Source organism: Carex rostrata, chromosome 30 (genome assembly GCF_964058835.1).
Source record: "Carex rostrata chromosome 30, lpCarRost1.2, whole genome shotgun sequence".
Classification (NCBI taxonomy): Eukaryota; Viridiplantae; Streptophyta; class Magnoliopsida; order Poales; family Cyperaceae; genus Carex; species Carex rostrata.
In genome coordinates this window covers 761,787-778,570 of record NC_135947.1, presented here as the reverse complement: position 1 = coordinate 778,570, position 16,784 = coordinate 761,787, and the positions used below count along the sequence as shown (strand labels likewise).

At 33.4% G+C, this 16,784-nt stretch overlaps 1 long non-coding RNA gene and 1 pseudogene across 2 annotated transcripts; both read right to left on the bottom strand.

The window, feature by feature from the left end:
- Positions 1-4,015: 4,015 nt before the first annotated feature.
- Positions 4,016-6,164, bottom strand: LOC144547084 (BTB/POZ and MATH domain-containing protein 1 pseudogene; annotated as a pseudogene). The gene is made up of 2 exons (XR_013508997.1): positions 5,954-6,164; positions 4,016-5,273 (listed from the first exon to the last, which is right to left on the bottom strand). The product of XR_013508997.1 is annotated as a BTB/POZ and MATH domain-containing protein 1 pseudogene (transcript).
- A 2,449-nt stretch (positions 6,165-8,613) lies between these two features.
- LOC144546918 (uncharacterized) lies at positions 8,614-9,165 on the bottom strand. The gene is made up of 2 exons (XR_013508907.1): positions 8,996-9,165; positions 8,614-8,907 (listed from the first exon to the last, which is right to left on the bottom strand). It is a non-coding gene; the product is annotated as an uncharacterized LOC144546918 (long non-coding RNA).
- Between the last annotated feature and the right edge of the window lie 7,619 nt (positions 9,166-16,784).

Here is a 16,784-nt window from a genome sequence, read left to right as displayed (position 1 = left end):
ATGGGACCAAAACCGTATGGATCCGGACCGAAACTATGGGAACCGGGTCAAAACCGTGTGAACCCGTGGTAGACCCGCCCCAAAACCGAAGGAAAACCATGCCGACCCGCTGTTAACCATGTGAACCCGTGCTAGACCCACTCGAGAACCACCCCAAACCGCTGTAAACCGTGTGAATCAGTACCGTTTGAAATTTTGAAAATTTTGAGAAAACGGACCAAAAGTCCAAAACTGTAGCGGTCTCAAAATTTTTGAACTTGAGCATTAAATAATGGACGTCTCCATTTCAGAATAAAATAGACATAGTGAATTTGAGCATTTCAAGTTCAAATTTTTTGAAAATAACTGCCAGTTTTTTCCCTAACAAAACCTTCATAAATTAAACCTCATCATTCTCTCATTTTCACATCAAATTTGTATTATTCCCAATCTCTCATGCTCTTATACTCTCATTACTCTCAAACTCTTGTTATTTTCATTATTATCAAATTTAATTTCATTATTCCAAAAATTAAAAATATTTAGATGCAAATTTATTTCATTCTGCAAAGGCACAAACGGAATTATGAAAGTCTAGGCACTTCGGTACCTCCCGCTAGTTTTTTCTGCAAGATTTGAAGGTTATATTTGATTTCTGTTAGATTTGTAGAGTAATTTAAAAATCTGAATTGAATGTCAAATTTATGTTATGTTAGATTTAGTTTATGTAAAATTTATTTTTTGTTAGATTTTGTAAAGTAATTTAGATTTTAAATTAAATGTTAGATTTAGTTTATGTTATATTTATTTTTTAAAATTCGATTTTATGTTAGATTAATTTGAAATTATTATATTGGAAAAATTTCCGTTATATTCATCTAAATTTTTGAAATAGCCAATTTTCTCATGATATCACTATAATATCCAATATCTTCATACAAATTTAAAATTCTTTGTTCTATCCCCATTTATTTACTATTTAAAAATTAGATTGCCCTGCTGCTCCACTGATATTAATTAAATTTTATTTGCTCCACTGATTTTCCCTATTATATTTATGTTAGATATGTTAGATTTATTTTTAAATATGTTAGATATGTTATATTTTAGTATGTTATGTTAGATTTATTTTTAAATTCGGATTTTTAGTAATTGTTTTTTTAAATTCGGATTTATTTTGATTTTGATATGTTAGATTTATTTTTAAATAGGTTAGATTTATTTTTAAACATTTTTAAATATGTTAGATTTTAATATTTTACGTTAGATATGTTGGATTTTAATTTAAATTTGGTTTTATGTTATATTTATTTTTAAATATGTTAGATTTATTTTTGGATATGTTAGATTTTAATATGTTAAGTTAGATTTATTTTTATATAGGTTAGATTTATTTTGAATATGTTAGAATTATTTTTAAATATGTTAGATTTATTTTAATTTCGGATTTATTTTTAATTAGCACTTAATTATCTTCAAATTATAATTTGAATATGCACCCATTGATCCTTGATCCATACCAGGCTCGTAATAATTGCAATAGCTGGATTGCATTGGTTCCAGTAAAATAGTAAAAGGTAAGCACAGCATTGTTAAAAGTGAAAACCTTGCGAGCATATCCGCCATAAGCTATTCCTCCAATCAAAGCATCTCCCTGTACCAGCTCTGGTACGGAATAGGCCCTCTTTCTTAAGGCATTCTACTATATGCGAATTAGTACCCCCAGCTAATTGATAAAACCCTTCAAAACCAACCAAAAGGAAGTCAATGGTAAAGAATTATCCTGATCCAACAAATTAGTTTACTTTGCCCAAAAAAAAAACCCTCTTTGATGAATTATACAAATTACAAGGAATCCAGTGTATACAAATTAATTGTTGAACAATCATACTGATCCAACAGTAAAAATATACCAGTAAAAATCTGTTATTTATAGAAAAATTTTATTATTGACAAGATGAGTCATGAGTATAAGCAAGAGACATGCCATCCCTACTAATTCCACACAAAAAAACATATCAGAACAATTATCTAAACTCCACACTACATTTACCCTCAGAAATGTTAAAAAATTATTGTCATCTCAAGTTCCTATACCATGTTGTAATCCCAATCACAGTGTAAGAAATTAAATTAACTGTTGATCACTTCAGTTCTTTTTTCAAATTTTGCCATCCTTCTCTTCCTTGCCTGGTTATGTAGTGTCTGGTTTCACTACTGTGCTTGGACAGTACAGTATTAGAAAGCAAGTTCTTGAAAATTAACTAAAGAGAATATAATAATATATCATACACATAATTCGGCAAAGACTATACCTACAGAAGCTGTGTTGGAGTTCTGAGAATGGATGAGTGCAGGGTTCAAAAGGACATAACTTGGGTTTTCATTTATATAGCTGTACATATAAGAGAAGAAGGATAAATCATGAGAAATTAGCATGTCTTGCAAAATGAACTTTAAAAATAATGGTATTTCAAGGGTTACTGACCCGCAGAGGAGTTCATGGACGAAACTTTCTATCTGGGCCTGAGAAACTTGCTAATTGCTCTTGAGAATTTTTTTACTGTTTGAAATCAATTCTAAAAGACCTTTAAAGCTTTAGAATATTGCTCTCAGAATTTTAAAGTGTGAAACCTGTACCAGTTGGTATCGACCCAAATTTCCTACAGACACTCTGATTCGAATTTAAGTTTGTTTTTTGTGCACTGTACTGAACAAGGCTTAAACATTGAGATATAGCAAAGTCATTAAAATGCCAAAAATCATACATCACAAAACCTGTATCATAACAGGATTTGCCCATTGAAATTAGCAAAGTCGGTCAAACTTTTCTTGGTAGAAATTTTATCATCGAACAGCTTGCAGGCATGTTTTTCATGTGGACTGGTATTAGCCTTTTGTCTCTCTGTGTTCGACCTCTCAAAATTGGTTGGAGTTGATGTCTTAATCTTTTCTCACTATTGTCAATTCTTAGTTAAATCATTAAAAAATACTGATTAGTATCAATAGAAACACAAAAAGACAGTTCTACCCGTGCCATTGATGAGATCAGGGAGCTTCTCCTAGAGGCACAAATGCACTGCTTTTATAATAAGAGAAAAACTTAATAGTAAGGTAATTCAGATTCTTGAATTTCATGTGGTACGTCCCACGCTTTAGGCAAGTAGTTCATAATGGTATTGGCTGCGTTGTTGTCAGATGAGTCAACAGATCAACCATTTGACGAAGTCAAAGATAAAGATGAGTGATTCCAGTTTGTATCTGAAAGTTGGTAGGATTAGTTAGGTTGTTATATACTCATCTACACTATACACTGCATATATAAAGATGTATATGTATCAAACATTCGAATAATAAAAATAAATACAAGAATCTTTTCCCAATTCTATTCTCTGTATCAGAGCATATCCTAATCCCTTTACCAGTACCCTAATCCCTATTAACAGAAAATTGTTTTCTTCATGAATACCAACAATTCACAAACCACTTAAATAATCCCACCTATCCTGATCTTGACTGATCAAGTAATCCAACCATTCCAGATTCCGGAAAATTGAATAAAAACAACTTCTAACCTGGAAATCATAAATCGAATTGATCATCAACGGTTTCGGACTTTCTAACCTGGAAATCATAACCGCCTTTCGAGAAGTTATTTGCATCGTCTCTTCGATCTTTATAGGCTTTTAACATAACTCCATTCCATGAATCAAGCCAAAATGTAATGGGAGATCCATCTCCAATTTGCCAACCTGTGCACCATTGAAATATGGATTTTAGCCTAAGCAGTTGCAGCCACTTCAGCTTGTTCCGTTCATCTTGTTATTCTGGGGACAGCCCACTTCAGCTTTCAAAACCAAGGAGTAAGTTCCAGTGGCAAGTTCATGTTCAATTTCTCTGCTGCATTTCTTTTTTTAATTTTGAAATAAACATAATAAACGCATAATAAAGCTCAATGAAGGACAACTCACATAAAAAAATTTTGTAGGGTAAGAAGAGAATATGCAAAAAAAAGAAAAAAAAGACGACATCCAAATGTGTATTATCAAAGCCATCTGTAGTCGATCTGATCAAAACAAGTCATGCAAAAAAATTCAATAACTTTCATAAACAATAAATTTTCCAAACATTCCAGCATCCAGATACATTCATAAACACTAAATTTTCCAAACATTCCAGCATCCAGCAACCGTCATTTCCTAGATTAACCCCATTTCTTAACTAGTTCTTTCACAATTGAAGGATAACTCTTAACTAACTCTTGGAACTCTTCTGTGGCTACGACCTCCCCTGTACATTCAGTAGATACTATAAATTTCAAGCATGTTGCTTTGAGATAATTGCAACTGTGCCTCTCTGCTAAGTCCAACAATGTAACCACATTGCTTATGTCAATACTACCACACAACATTTTCTCACATATTATCTTTAATCTCTCCAAATCATATCTATCCGCTGCAGTCAATAGATGTTGAGCCATTAATTTAGGGTCCTCTTTCTCGTTGCTCTCTTTTGTCTCTTCAAATCCAGGAAATAAATCAGTATATATGAAATGAAGTAGAGCTTTGAACACCGGAGCTTCCATTTCTTCAATTTTAATTGCTGTGTCAGAATTTTCCTTCATCGGCCCAAAAAATTGTGCCGAAAAGACTGGAGATTTCGCAGAAAGAATGCACCTATGAGCACTAAGAATTTGCCCATCCACTTCAAATGTAACATCTGCTCCATTACCATTATCCAAAAGATGGCCTAGTTGCTGCTGGATGTTACCAAGGGGGACAACAATTTGTGCAGTTGGCTCCACGGGAAAAGCTTTAAAAACAGTAACAACACTTTTAATTACAAAATAATTATCCTTGATATTTGACTCCAACTCTCTTTTACAAAATGGTTCAAAGCCCCAACTTCGATTCATTTCTGTGAAATTATAAATGTCTGTTGTTTCGTTGAAGGGTAAAACACATCCATTTTTGTCTACAATAGTAAAATTAACTTGTGCCTTGACACCTTCTGATTCACTTTTGAGGCGAAGAAATATCGATATGCCATCATCTTCTATCGAATTGGTACCATTTGGGTAGTAGCGGATATTCCAATCATACCCGCCGACACTAAAGACATTCGATTCAATTCAATTCCCTTTGCCAGTATCCTTATCTAAGGAGTACCCCATAATCTTAAACATATGTACTACTGTCACTTTTTCCACTGCTCTTGCACAACATATGGTTTCTACTGTACCAACAGGATTCTTTGTAGAGATTGACATTGAGGTTTAGGAAGGACAATGTTTCCTGTAGAAAAACTGATATGTTAATTAGTAGAATCTTACAGGATTCTGCATCCTACAATCAACCTATGCAATCAAATATATTAGAAAAAAAATAAAATAACATACACACGAACTCATGAAAATTAATTGTAAATTTACGAGACCAATCGCACGGAACATTTCTAATCCAAATCACAATGCATGCATAAAATTGTATGCACAAGTCTTATTCAACTGAAATGTAAAAGCCCGCTACAAAGTAATCACACATGATACACAATATTAACTCACTAAATATTCTATGATAACAATCAACATTATAAAAATCCATTTAATTTTTAGATTAATTTTTACCAGTTTCCTGTCTCATGTCTATTAATTAACCTACATCATGTCTCCTGTCTATTAATTTTTCAGCTTCAAAATCCATCAATCGTTACCAGTTTTCTTGTTGTATGATAGGAATCAGGAGACACAGGAATCAAGAGACATAATCAAAATCCATCAATTTTTAACAGTTTCCAAAAGAACTGGCTTTAGAAAAGAAGTGTATTATATGTACGATTGACAGTGGCAGTCAAGGGTAAACATCTTTTGTTTACCCTTCTATGCAATTCAACCAAGATACTAAATAACAAAATCTCTCGTATCAAAAGAATTGAAACTTAGAAAAAAAAAAAGTTTTTACAAAAAAAAGAGTACCTTTACAAATCTTCGGAGAGCTGGAGAAGTGGAGATAGGACAGGAGGTGGCTGGAGTCGCGATTTAGGGTTAGGAGCGAGCGGAGTAAGGCCTGGTGTTGGGGAAGAAAACGAGTGACACAGAAAAGAGGAGCGGGAGGAGGCGTGGTTAGGGTTTACTGGTGGTTCCAAGAGGAGCGGGAGGAGGTGCGATTTGGGTTTGGCTGAGAGAAGGGCGATCGTGAGAGAGAGAGCGGGGGTGCCCATTTTTACAGCACCAATTTCTCTTGATATACAGCACAATCGCCCATTTTTACAGCACCAATTTCTTTTGGGACGAAAATACCCCTGTTCTTATTTTACAGCACAGTCCTTTCGAAAAACCAAAGACTTGGTGCAGGAGTATTTTCGTCCCAAAATTTATATTGTGCTGTATACCAAGAAATTGGTGCTGTAAAAATAGGCACCCGAGAGAGCGCGCGCTCAGGGGTTTGGGAGGGTTTACGTAACTGGAGGGGTCCAGTTACTTCAAGTACCGTATTTCAAATTTGGGCGAAAACTTTCGGGATCTGATCTGCGTGATTTTTAAAGCAAATCGGATGGTTTTTAAAAATTAATTGCTTCTTAAGTTAGAAACAAACGGTTTGTTCTTAGCCACTCTATATATATAAAATTAGAGTGAGTCTATGGTACTATGCATATCACGGGTTGGTTCGTGCTATGGCTCAATATTCGACTTTTCAAAATTCTAATAGTCGATCTGAACCGTTCATCTTGTTCTCCATATTAATATGTGTTTGGAGACCAAATTTTACATTTTTAAAAAAATTTTTACTATTTTTTTAGATATTTAGAAAATTACTTGATCTGAAAATTCTGGACCATCCAAAAACAGTGATTTTCAATAAATCTAAAAAAATAGTAAAAAAATTTCAAAAAATGTAAAATTTGGTCTCCAAACGCATTAATATGGAGAATAAGATAAACGGTTCGGATCGACCGTTAGGATTTTGAAAAATCAAATATTGAGCTGTAGCACAAGCCAAATCGTAATATGCATAGTACCATAGACTCACTCTATAAAATTACATATATATCACGTGTTGTTCAATTTTTTTCTTAGACTCAGAAAAACACAGTAGCAGCAGTTCGGATTTAGATTGGGACCAAAAATCCAATCCATCTGATTCCTGAATACACATCTAAAAAGAGAGTGAGAAAGAGGGAGTTGTCACTTGGTACTTGTACTGTAATTGTTTTTGAATCAGTTCGTGTGGATACTAATTAAGGCATGTCTGTTTTTGTTGTGTAGATCCGATATGAGACTGACGAAGTAAAGAAGATTACTGTTAGAGCTTAAAATCTCCGTTACACGTATAGTAGTAAACTTTATCTTGAAATTTAATTTTATACATAAATTTTGATTCAGGTAATGATTAATTGACTGAATTGCAATTGAACTGTACATCTATACCCTACCCGAAACCTAAAAGTGGTATCAAAGGTGCTTGTTAAATTAGTTATGGATCCATGATATATACATATGATATATGTGCATGTTTGTTGATTGTTAATGAGATTAACGTCTGAAATGAATTAATTGGATTAATTAGTTATACGAATAGATATGACGGTTTTTTTGTGGGATTAAAACTTAAAGAAATAATCATATCAATTAAATTATTCTTATAAAATTGAATTAATTGGATTGGTCCATATTTTGGATTAATTTGTTTAATCTGAAAATAATCAGTTATTATTAAAGAAGATTACATGAAGAATAGATGATGGTTATTATTGAGTGAAAGAGATAGAAAAGAAAAAAAGAGATAGGAGCCCAACGTACCAACAGGGAAGAAAATGAAGCGGGGAAAGGGGGGAGGAAGCCAAGGAGGAAACACGTAGCGTTGAGTACACGTGGACAACGTGAAGAATTTGGTGAAGATAGGTAGCAGCAATTTGCAGACGTGTCGAATTTTACTGATTACGTTAGGTGACGGAAGAGAAAATAATTCCATCTGTTAATGGTGATCAGAAGGCAGGAAGAGGGTTGTTACTGTTCATTATTGATGTCACAATCCATTCAAAATTAAGGTATTATAATATCAAATGAGCTATTTACAATCTTTTCTCAACGATCCTGAACAAATCACGAATTACGTTTATTTTTTAGTTTCTTCAGTCTTACCTGATAATATTTTTTTTACCACTGTATAGTTTAATATATATTATGAAAATATTTATGAATATATCTATTGATATCTAATCCATATTCATACATATCTGTCTAATATCCAATCCGTATTCGAAAAATAAAAGCGGATATAGATATGATTTTACCACTATCCGATCCGTATCAAACCGTTTGCACCCCTAAATGTGATTGCAATAACATATATTGTTAGTATATTAGCTATCTTTTTTTTTTATAAGCAACAGAGGTATCTAGTCTACTTTGTTTTAACTGATATTTCTTTTTGTACTCAATCAAATCTTAATCTTAGACGCCACAAAAAAAGGAACATATTCACCATGTTACATCAAATTAATTAGATTATCGAGGGGATTTATTATATAAACAAAATATGTTTTTTAGAGAACTATTATATAAAAATATATTGATTGAATTGGATTGAATGAGGTAATATGAATTCGTACCACTAAAATAACATCATAAGCAAATACTCACCAAGTAATCATTCTCATAAATTATCAAAATAAAAATTTACTTCAAGAAAATGAAATAATAAATAAATAGCAAAAATTTACAAAGTGAAGCAAGCTAGGGAAAGGATCGGAGCTCCGATTGCCTTAATTAAACCCGAAACCCGTAAACTAAGTTAGGAGGCAATTGTGGCCATTGTTCACTAGGATTGTGATTGCTTTTACAGATCTCATTTTCAAGCAATTCCATTTGCACCTCCAGTTCCCTCAGTCTCTGGTTCATCCTTTGAAGTCTCATCGCGGTCGCCTCATCTGTTTCAGTATAACCATCAGATTAAGTAACTCGATATATAGTGGATATAATTTCATATAAGATGCCAAGTTATAAAGAGACACATACCAAGTTGAGAAATGAACTCGGAGATAAACACAACATCACCACCATTGTTATTGGAAGAGAAGGGGGTTTCGTTTTGTGAAATTGTGCTTCCATTTGTTGCTATGATGCCTCTGGTTTCCATATTTTCTACCTTAATAAGAGGAGAGAATCTGAATCTTTTGTGTGTGTGTGTGTGTGTGTGTGTTTTATGTTTCAATTTGTCTTAGAGAGTTCCTATATAAAGAAACCCAGAGATAGGTTTCGGATTAAAATAAATAAATAAAGGTGGATTGCACTTGTATGGTCGGATAGACTAGGGATATAAAAGTGTAAATTTAAGGCACTATATCAAATGCAGCAGAAAAATTACACAAAGTAATAATAAAGATAAAATTGGATTAAATTTAGATGAGGAAGATTATAATGTGTTATGATCAATTTCTTATGTATCGGTCGGATGAATGGACCGGGCTTGTATTTTTAATAACAACTTATATAAAGTAGTGCAATTGTAATTCAAATTGTGAAATCTAATTAATTTGGAACTTGAAATTGACATATGCGATTTGACTTTAAATATGTATAACATGAATTTCGAGCTCAGGGTAACAAAGCTATTGTTTTATCTATTAATTAACACAATAAATTCGCTTACACAATTTTTGTCAAATTAAAAAAAATGTCATATGAAGTTTATTTTGAAGCAATTTTTTTTTTTTTTAAGGTTAGTGCCTTAAAAAACAATTTGCAGGTTTGAAGTTACAACATATACTGACTATAATAAAATATTTGTATGCATATATAAATAATCTCTTGTATATAAGGTTGATAGAGACCATGTCTCTAGTATCTGGATCGGTTTTAAGCAATAAAACCGATCCAGATAATATATTAAATACAAAAATAAAATTTTCAATTTATTAATTAAACCTTTTATTCATCTGGATTGGTTGTTAGAAAGAAAACCGATCCTGATACTATTAGGATCTGTTTGGAGCAACAACCGATCCTAACAAATGGAAAATAATAGATATTTTTTTAAGAAACTAGAAAGATATAATTTTTTTTGATTCCATAGAATAAACATATGAACCAAGGTCGATATCACATACTTCACTTGCTCTCTCTCTTTCCACACTCTCAATGGTTGCAAAGGCGAAATTATCCTCGGATGTCATAGAAGGTGAAGGCGAAGGCGAAAGGGCCAAGCGGAGAAAGACTAACGAAGGAGGAAAGACTTTGAATATTCCGTCTTCTCAGAGTAAAATCAAAGAAGTAAGGACTTTGAATCCTCCATCTTAGAGTAAAACCAAGGGACGAAAGACTTTGAATCCTACATCTCCTCAAAACAAGACTGGAGAAGAAAATGAGATAGCCACAATCCATACCAACTTCCTGGAGTGCTCAATTTGCTTCAATCTCATGTACTCTCTAGTTAATCAAGTAATTTCTTTTTCAATGTTACCATTCTCTGGAAATGTATCTCTTTCTTCTTCCAATTTGTCAAATGCTACATCGATCGAAATAATTTATAAGATAATTTATTAAAATAATGAGGAGGGTTCAAATGCCTCCATTTTTTGTGCCTCCATCATGCCTCCATTTTTAAAAACTTAAATAACTCAAAGTTTAAAACTTAAACGTCAAAATAAAACCGTTAGATGTGATCTATGTTATTTTTTCTATGTGTCCATAAAAAATTATCACATTTTGATTTTATTTTTATATGAATCAAGAAGGTGAAAAATCAACGTATAGAAAGTATCCACATTAATATACATTTTTACAAGTTCAAGATGACAATCAAAACGAAGTTAAAATGCCATAATTTTTTACACGTGCATAAATAAAATGATGTAGTTCATATCCAACGGTTTTATTTTGAATTTTAAAATTTAAATTTTGAGTTATTAAAGATTTTAAAAATGGAGGCATGATGGAGGCACACAAAATAGAGGCATTTGAACCCTCCTCTAAAATAATTTATAAAGTAATTTATAAAATAATTGGATTTAGGATTGTATATATTAGCCTCTCTAAGGGACACTATTCACTCCAGTGATCCCTTCTTAACTTCTTCAATTGCAGCAGTACCGGCACCCACATCTTTTCGTCATTGCAACCATTCAGAGTGCGGAGAGAGAGAGAGCATGTGAAGTATCAAGTATGTGATATCGGCCAATTTTGCATTCCATTTGTATAACTCATATGTTTATTCAAGGAAACAAAAAAAAAATTATCTTTCTAGTTTCTTAAAAAATATGTATTACTTTCCAAAAGTAAATTATGAATTAGGATCAGTTTTTAGTAACAACCGATCCAAATGATTAAACTATTAGAATCGGGTTTTATAGAATACCGATCCTAATAGTATCAGAATCAGTTCCCACAAAAAACCTATCCTAATAGTTCATAAATTAGGATCGGTTGTTACTAAAAACCGATATGAATAGTTTTTAGGATCGGTTTTTTTAAGAAAACCGATCCAGATACTTATTAGGATCGGTTTTCTCATCTAACCGATCCAGATAGGCCGATCCTGATTCCTGTTTTTCCACTAGTGAATAAGGGTCAATTGACGAAAAGATTCATATTTATGTGTTATTATCTAAGATAAAAATATTACAATACCTTATTTGACTTTTACATTTTCTGGCAAAAAAATTTAAGAGTACTAACCTCCGTATATTTCAAAATATAAAAATAACTTTGTTTATAAATTTTCGTTTACAAATTGATTATAATTGTCTAACATTTTACATCAGCCATAATCTAATTTATATATCATCTAAATTTTCTGATGTTTTATGTATGAACATAAAATGCAGACCGTAGATGTATATGATTGATCCTTGAATTATCGCGCATGCTTCTATTCAAGAGAAAAGTATGAATATAAAAAAAATTAGGTGTGTTCGTCAAATTCTTATCTTTAAAGATACCAAACAGAAATGATAGAATGATCATCCCACACAATCTGAACCATTTGATTCACACACGGAGAAAATTGTCAGGGAAGAACTTGTTCAAAAAATCATAATAAAACGTGCAAATTCATTTCTTTAGAGCGAGGTAGGAGTGGAATCAAACTTTCAAGCTACATATGTCAATCATATAAAATTTAATACTAAATATAGGGATCAATTTTATATTACCATAATATTTTATTTTAAATTATATAGAAAATCATGTATAATTATAAAAAAAATGAAAAACAAGAGAGGTAATCGATCACATTCACTATTACTAACTCCGCCTCTGTTTTGAGATACCATATAGGCAAAGCGGGCCCAGAATGCAGACCGCTTCTAGGGGATGCGGCCACCATCTAGCATTTCTATAAAACCCATTTCTGGAGAGAGAGATTCATTTCACGAGTCGTTTTCACCGCGCCTCTTCTTCTTCTTAGCTGAATTGTAAGTTTTTTTTTCTCTCTTTTTCAATTTTTTTTTCAGTATTTGTAATTAATCTAGTTAATTTGTAATTTTAGGTTTTCTTATATACTCAGACCAAAATGGCTATTATGGTATCTGTTTACATTGGTGGTGAGGTTCTAACATGCCCTAATGAGGTTTATTACAGTATCGGGCCTGTTTCTGTGATACCGATAATGCCGAGTACTGATTTGTTGGTTCTGAAATCGATTATTTCTCAGAATCTGTGATTGAATCAAGATTGATATGACCTTGATATTCAGGCCAAAATTAGCATGTCCACTGGTTCAGGACAAACCTGGTTCCAACTATTTTCTGTTCAGAATGATGGAGTCTGGCAGGTACTGTACAACCAAACCATTAGTTTTCCTGGGGGTGGATACAAGGTAATTGAACTCTTTGTGGAGATTAACCGAGTCCAGCGTCCGAACCCCCTTGTGAGGTTAATATGGAGTGCTACTCGGGGTAATGCGTCAACCTCCTCAATTTCAGTGTCCCAATCCCCTTTCCAGATTGACATGCCTGAGAGTAGTCATGCCCCAGTTTAGGAGGGCCGACGGTTTACTAGTCTGCCCTTCCGTCAGTCCCAAACCCCTTTACAGATTGACATGCCTGAGAGTAGTCAAGCCCCTATTTAGAGGGACCGACCGTTTAGTAGTTGACCCTCCCGTTAGTCCCAACTCCAGCTTGACCAAATTGCTAGTAGTAGTCGGACCGCTCATTAGGGTCACCCTTGTGATTCGGATGAAACTAAGGAGACATTGGATCTGGAAATACAAGAGACAGTGGGAAATTGGAGGGATGTTGATCCTGGTTGCGTGAGCAATCAAAGTGATCAGGAAGATACCGGACCTGTGCTCGAGCAGAGAAAAAAAATTCAAGGTTGATAAAAGGTTTTGGATAATGGGTTGCGGAATTGAGCACCCGATTGCAGCTTTAAATGACCTATCAAGATTTCAGGAAGCAAATGTGAGGTTGTTTAGTAGACATGTAGATTTTGAGAATGAATTGTCAGGGGGACAAACCTATGATTCAAAGGAGGAAATGAAAGCTGTAATTTACAAGTTTCACATTCTTTGTAATAAACAGATTACAAATACACAATGACAAACAACGGATTAGGTTCAAGTGCAGTGACCCCAGATGTGCTCGGTACATATTAGCAAAGGCCACTGGTTTTCGTACACAATGGAAAGTATCTAGGTGCCCAACAAAACATGTTTGTCATGCGAATGCCACAAGAACAGATCATGCACAGTTGACAGCTACTATGGTTGCCGATTGCATCGCTGCGCACATGAGAAATGACGTAGATTTGAGTATCAATGCTGTCAGAATCGTGGTTGTACAAACGTACAATGGTCAGGTACCGGCATACAACAAATTATGGCATGGAAGGGAGTTGGCAATTGCCTGCCAATTTGGTAGTTGGGAGGGGTCATACGCGCTTATAGTCCCCTTGTTGGAGACAATTAAACGGAAAAACTCAGGTATTATAATATTTATTTTCTTTCAACAACATTAAGAAACAAAAAATGTGAAATTAAATAAGTATATGTGACCGTGCTCTGAATTGGTTGGACGATATGGGTAAGTATCTAGATCAAGATGAGAACGAGTATCAAAAATCATGGAAGATATTCCAAGCGCTGGATGAGGGGTTACCGTTGGGGAATTATGACTAAAAAACGGATCCGAGTCGCTCAATAATGTCTTCAGGTCATCTCGTAGGTTGCCGGTACCAGCAATAGTTGAGGATACATTTTATAAATGTCAGCAATGATTTGTTCAAAGGAGGGCAAAAGCGGAATTTAAAGTAAGCCAAGGTCAACAATTCTCATGTCGTCTGCATAAGGTATTTTATTTTCATTAAATTATTTTATTTTTTAAATTTTAAATTATTCTATTTTCATTCAATTATTTTAAAACATTAATATCATCAATTTTTCGTAGTTGATTAATAAACAGTGCGGGATGTCACAATCTATGACAACGCTCGGTGGATTTGGCAACTGGAACGAGTTTGAGGTAACATCAACACAAGAGAAAGTTAATGCATACATGTCTGACGCTTCTGACCGATTTACCAAGTCCAATTACAAATATACGGTGTTAATCATGGATGATAACACAGTTACATGCACATGCCAGAAGCCGTAATTAAACAGAATACCATGTTCTCATGTTCTAGCAGTGTGCCGTCTCTGAGGCATCGACCCTAGCAGGTTTGTACATTAATACTACCACATCTAGACACTGATCAACACATGGATGAGTGAATGACATGTGTATGACAATCAGTCTGATTGGCCGGAAAACGAAGACCCAACCCTTGTTCCAAATGACAAAAATATCACTTTGGGTCGAAGGCGAGTCAATAGAATTCTGATGTGGCTTGATTTACTGCATAATAGAAGGAGAGGACATCAGGCTGGCCGAGATACACAGGAACAACAAAACAAAGCCGCTTGAGATGCACGAGGTAGTCAACTCATATTTTTAAATTAAATTTCAACTTAATTTTTTTTAATAATAACAATACATTTTTGTTTGTCAATTTTAGGTTGAGAGAGAGGCAAGCAATGTATTTTTATATAGTAGTCAATTTTATGTTGTGATTGCATTATTTGTTTGTTGTAATATTTTGAAGAATATTATTTAGGAGTACTTTTATTGTATTGAATATTTATTTCATGTTTGATAGGCGTATCTTAATTTAATATTTCTAAATCAAAACAAAATCAAACTACTTCATACATATGCAATTAATGAACAATATTTCAAACATAATATTCCTTCTGACAAACGTAAAATATTTTCAAGATTGACACAACTATAACTACAACTATTTTCAAAATAAAAAATCAAAACAACAAAACAATAAAATATGCTAACTCTGAAAAAAAAAAAAAAAAAAAAAAAAAAAAAGATAGGCCGCATCCCCTAGAAGCAGCCCACATTCTGGGTCCGCTTTGCCTAAATGCGGCCCAGAGAAAGGTGGCCGCATCTAGGCGGAGCGGCCATATTATTTTTCAAAATTTTGAAAAATTGTGGCGTTTTGGTCTATCTTTTTTTCTATTATGGTATATTTAAAAAATTCAGGTGCAGTGCCTGTGTTCCCAAAGATTAATTTTTTTAATTTAAAATAATTAGTGAATATTTAAAGCTTGTGATTTGATTGGTTAGATCTTGAGTAGTACCATCCAATCAGCACCTAGTAGCGTGCTTGCTTGGAAGGAGGGATGCCTGCGCTAGATGAGGAAGGGGGTCAACCTTCGAGGAATGCGTATTCTCGAGATTTTTTTATAAATCATAAATAGAAAAACAATTTTTAGGAAATCAGCATGATTGTTTTTTTTTTTGAAATATCACAAAGACCGAGTGGAGCATTCGGTCTCCATTTTTTTTTTCTCCAGACCGAATGCTCCACTCGGTCTCACTCTTTTTTCAACTTTTTTCAACTTTTCCGTGCGGCAAACGGTGTGGCATATGTTTTATGTATATGTATAGAGAGTGACTTGAAATTTCAAAATTCAAAAAGTCGATCCGAACCGTTCATCTTGTTTTCCATATTAATATGTGCTTGGAGATCAAATTTTACATTTTTATGAATTTTTTTACTATTTATTAAGCCACTTTGAAAATTGTTGATCCAATGGTGGCTGCTAATTTTACTGTTTTGTTAAGCCACCGTTGGATCAACAATTTTCGAAGTGACTTAATAAATAGTAAAAAAATTTAGAAAAATGTAAAATTTGATCTCCAAGCACATATTAATATGGAAAACAAGATGAACGGTTCGGATCGACTTTTTAGATTTTAAAATTTCAAGTCACTCTCTATACATATACATAAAAGGATTATTCGGATCTTATGTGGCCGAATCTGTGAAAATTGAAAAAAATGGTGAGGAGAAAAAAAAAAGTGGAGACCGAATGCTCCACTCGGTCTTTGTGGTTTTTCAAAAAAAAAAAACAATCATGCTGGTTCCCTAAAAATTGTTTTTCTATTTATGGTTTATAAAAAAATTCCCGTATTCTCTGCATCAACTCTTTTGAGTTAATAAATTTTAACCGTTATTTTAAATGAAGTAAATTCGATTTGCATATTGAACAGTCGAGATATATTAACTCAAAAGATTTTCCTTGAGTTAATGCAGAGGGTACGAATTCACCTTCTAGAAGGTCACCTTCATCTTCTTTGTGATTTGCACTTCCCGAAGCAATGTATCATGATCCCTTTTTGCTTCCCAATAAAATTTGAGGCAGCTCACTGTCATGGGAGCTCACTTATATTTTATTTTATTTTATTCAAGTCCAATCAGTGTGCACCAGATGTGTCTCTACTAGTGAACCTAATACGATAATGTTATGTGT